This window comes from Mus pahari, chromosome 4 (genome assembly GCF_900095145.1).
Source record: "Mus pahari chromosome 4, PAHARI_EIJ_v1.1, whole genome shotgun sequence".
Lineage (NCBI taxonomy): Eukaryota > Metazoa > Chordata > Mammalia > Rodentia > Muridae > Mus > Mus pahari.
The window spans coordinates 52484145-52489191 of NC_034593.1; the positions used below are offsets into that span (position 1 = coordinate 52484145).

The 5047-nt window shown below is 34.3% G+C and overlaps 1 pseudogene; it reads left to right on the top strand.

Moving 5' to 3' along the window:
* Positions 1-336: 336 nt before the first annotated feature.
* Positions 337-5047, top strand: part of LOC110320787 — a 26472-nt pseudogene continuing 21761 nt past the window's right edge.

Below are 5047 nucleotides of genomic sequence, written 5' to 3' on the forward strand. Positions count from 1 at the left end.
ACCATATTTTAAAAAATATTTGCAAAATAGTATTTTCTTCTCATTTGTGTGCTCTGACAAGAGTCCTACTTAATTATGCTTTGTTGACATTGTATGGTTAAGAAAGAACAGTCAATTGCTGTCATAAGATCTGGCATTGATCCAAATTTAGATATGTGGTGATAAATACAACTTCACTAGACATGTAATTACAAAATCACTATAACATGACATTTGGGTGAGTGTTGCTAAATGGTTGTTATAGGTCAAACATTTCACTGTTGAGCTTTGACTTAATATTTATTGTTCTGTGTATAGAACACTCATCATTGCCCAGAAGTTAAAAAAAGATGTACCATGGGATACAAAACTCTGTGTTTTGGGTTGTTCTGTATTCTCTTTGCTTATTATATTTATATACCAATGCCTGAAAACGTTGAAGAACGCTGGAAAGTTCAGTTTCTGGATGCTGGTATGAAAATGTTGTCATTTATGGTAATATATTTTAAAATAACATTTTATTAACTCTTTGTGAATTTAGCACAATCTTTTAAAAACATTTTCTGGGGGTCAGGGATGCCTTGTTACAATTACTTATGAAAATATTTCATAATTCATAATACTTCAGTTGTAATTTCAAATAGACATTGACTTTCTCTTAAGGTGTTCTGAATATTCAAAAAATCTTAAAGCTTTCATTAATGTTTAACATGTTTAATTGAATGTACAAAGAGAGAGGGACACATGTTTTCTAAGTTGCTATTTCTAAACTAAATGGCTATCATATATTGGCATCAGAAATAAAGAACTAGTGTTGTCCAAAGCAACATTTGGGTGATTTTTAAGATATTTAAATGTATTAAATGCTTTTCTGAAAAACCTAAGAACTTATACACCCCTAAACTTATGCTATATTATGTAATGTCTATTATATTATAGCATTTCTATGTATATTTAGTCATTTACTACTTTTCTCCTTTGGATAGTTCAATTTTCTAGTCTCGGGAATTATGTACATTCCTTGTGTTTTTGTAAACTCCAAAGAGGTTTTCAAATGTTATTCTTAACTGTGTTACTAACTAACTCACTGATGATGATGATGATGATGATGATGATGATGATGATGATAGGGAGGAGGAGGAGGAAGAGGAGGAGGAGGAGGAGGAAGATCATTGCAATTTGACATAGTGACATATTGAATTAACATACAAATATATTTTTAGTAACAGAAAAATGTCATTGTGGAAGCTCCTTTTCCTTTTTCTTAGATCACTGAAACACATTTGTTTAAGGGAAAGGGCTGGCTTTCCTGTCTTCTTTCACATTAATTATTCTTTTGTAATATTCCACCTGTGATATCACCCCAGAAATATTTATTATGTCTTCTTAAGCAGAGGAGAATTTGTTTTGAAACAGAAAGTGTGTTAGATGACACAGGTTCCCGACACAGCAGAGAGCCACATAATCCAAGGGCCGCATCTTAACCTCTGCGATTGCTGCTGTCTATCTGTAGGTCCAGGCTGCTAGCGCTCCGAGTTTATTTTGGCAGTGCTTAAACTCAGGCTTACTGCAGACAATACACCATGCTTCATTTTACCAAAATATATCTCTGTCTGGAAGCCTTATGGATAATGTGACAATAGGGAAATTTATGGAGAGGAAAGAAGCAGACAGTGCGTGATCAGAGGAGACAGCAAGGTTTGGTAGGCGAGGATCATGCTTCTTATTATGCTGCAGAAGAGACACACAAGTTCCCATGGTGAACAACTCTCCTATTTACATTTCTGTCTCTGTAATACTATATCCTGACAAAAGCAACTCATTGTAAGAAAAAATTTGTCAGGACCGTGGAAACTGCCAGTCACATCACATCTAACTCAAGAACAGAGAGAAATGTATGCGTGTTTGGTACTCAGCTTTCTCTAGTCTTACAGAGTCCAGGGCTGCAAACCAGGAAATGCTGCTGCCCAATTTGTTACTACCTCTTCCTACATGTATTAATGTAATGAAGATGCTCACACACACACACACACACACACACACACACACACACACAGAGAGAGAGAGAGAGAGAGAGAGAGAGAGAGAGAGAGAGAGAGAGAGAGAAGCTGATTTAGACATACCGTATTGATAATCTCTTCTATGTTCTAGTTTGTCCAATTATCACTTAAAATTAAGCATCGCAACAGCTAACACAATTTCATAATTTCAAAGACACTCTTGGCGTGCTTTATTTCTCCTGCAATTTCTAATGTCTACCTTTGTTTACTCCACAATATAGGAAAAAAGTAATGAGCAAATGCCATTTTATAAATTAATACATTACTTTCACTGAGTTGCTCATGTACTGTAAGGATTCAAAATGGCTAAGACTCATTTTCTTGACTATGAATGTATTCTGAAAAGCATAACCATGAAGTTTGAATTTTTGCTATTTTAAATGCAAATTAAAATTATGTCACAAGTAGTATATTTATGCTTTGGTTTTACCTGTATGTGTATGAACAAAAGATCAATAAATTAAATGATCCTAGTGACTGACAAGCCTCTACCTGGAATTAAAGTGATATGTCTTTGATTATTGTTACTGCATTATAATAAATCATAATTGCTTACAGAAGGATTTTTTAGATTTATGTATTTAACTATATATACATGATTTTTCACATGTATGAATTGTGTGAAACAATGTGTACCAGTTACCCAAGAGGTCAAAAGAGTCAGTGACCGATCCCATGGAACTGCTGTTAAGGATAGCTATGAACCACTATGTGGGTGCTGGGAATTGAACCTATGTACCCTGGAAGAACAGTATTCTTTGGGTTTCTCTGTGTAGCCCTCGCTGTCCTGGAACTCACTTTGTAGACCAGGCTGGCCGCAAACTCAGGAAAACGCCTGCCTCTGCCTCCGGAGTGCTGGAATTAAAGGCGTGTGCCACCACGCCCAGCTTGAAGAACAGTGTTCTTAACCACTAAGCCATCTCTCCAGACACATGAGAAGTAAAATTTAAAATATATGTTATGGAAGCATAATTCACAGATTCTATACAATGGTATGGAAAATCAATGAATGTGTGAGCATTAATACATTCAAATTGTATAAAATATACAATAGGCAAAAACAAATACTGAGTCCAGCTGAATCCTAAGAGTTATTTAATTTCTCTTTGGATAATTTTTTTCTAATCATCAAAATAAGTTAATACATAATTATAGCATTGTGTGATGAGAGTATATATTGCTAAACATAATTCAATAAGATATTGAATCATAGCAATTATTAATGTTGAAAGAGTATGTATTCCATGATAGGACCTAAGAAAGATGTAACTTAAAAGTTATATTTATACAAATTAACAAAAATGACACAGCTTATTGATTGAAAAGTTCTTGTGGTTATCTTTATCAATAAAACAAAATTTAAAAAAAATTTAATTAATGACAATATTTTTCCTATCCTTTTCTTCCCTCTAAATTCTCCAATATATCCCTCAACACTCTCCTGTTCTTCTTTCTTGTTCTTAGTTCTTCTTGAGGAAGTGGAAGGGGAAGAATGTTGGCAACTCAGGAGATATTTAGGGTTGCTGTATAATAAGAAAATGTTTACCAATCTAAGTCAGTTTGCTACTGTAGCTAATCTGCCTCTGTCCCTTTGAGGCCAAAAACTGCAGTCTCCGGCAATTAGTACCTCATCATAAAGCAGCAGGGTATTAAGTAAAGAATTGTGTGCTAGAAACTTTTCCCTTTTGTCTAGATGCCTCTTGCCTGTCAGGCTAGGGCTACAGTTGGAGCTAGAAACTTCTATTGAGTCAGGAAAAGAGAATCATGCTCACAGAAAAAAAAATCTTTTACAAAAGCAAATAAAGTCACATAAATTCATATCATATTCATACATAAACATTTGCAAATATCCATTCAACCCAGTTGGGTCCAGCTTTCATACTATCTCATAATTACACACTTGCAAACTCACATCCATACTTACATATGTATACGGAACAAAATGCCAGTGCAGGAAGAACTCATTCGTTCTGGATGAAAAATGAGCTCCAATCTTTATTGCGTAGAGAAAGAAGATTCTATCTATTCATTGCTAAGTGAATTAAATCCAAATCAATAAGAAGAAAGCATTGTACTCTTTAGCAAGACTTAAGTCTGCCTTGCCATTAAGGAACAGCCTGTGCTGTCCCATTAGGAGTAATTATCTGACTAAACATATATCACCTGTCATCAGCTTGGCAGGTTCATGGAGAGTTAAAAACTCTACATTTGGTGACCAAGGTATTAGTGAAGTTTTGAATAGATAAACTCAGCCACTATATAATCTACTGTCCTAGCATCTATAGTAAATCATTAGTTTCTTTTTTATGACCTTTGCTTAATGCTTTTACATCTTAGAATGTTCTCTGAGTAGTAGATGACTGCTTTCTGTCTTAGAAACAATTACATCATGACACTAAAGACTGTCAGAGTTCTCATTGCAGTTTTCCTATCAGAAAAGATTTAATGGTAGTGTTATTATAAAAGAGTAAATAATTACTGTCACTTAAGGATTCTTGTAGGATATTCATTAAGGATTAAGAAAACATGTGTTTGGCTAGAATGCATCAACACAAGCATCTTTGTTGTTCTGCAGAGATCTGCTCAGGAGTGGGATAATACCTAGTGATTATTATATATAATAAAAGGAAGATCATAATAAATAGCAGGGACATTTCCTAAAAGAGATTTCTTCTGGGCCTTGCAAACCTGTCATCGATCTTAATCCTAAGTGGACCCATCTCAGGAAGATCACCAACTAGTTTTTAATTTCTACTTGTTGGCTCCTGACAATCTTTCACTTGCTTGGTTAGAGTTATACCATGATATTTTATATTATTTGTGGCTATTATAAAGGGTGTTGTTTCCATAATTATTTCCTCAGTGTATTTACCATTTGTATAAAGGAAAGCTATTGATTTGTTTGAGTTAATTTCATATCCAGCCACTCTGCTGAAGTTGTTTATTAATTGTAGGAGTTCTCTGGTAAAATTTTTGGGGTCACTTATGTATACTATCTTATCACTCAC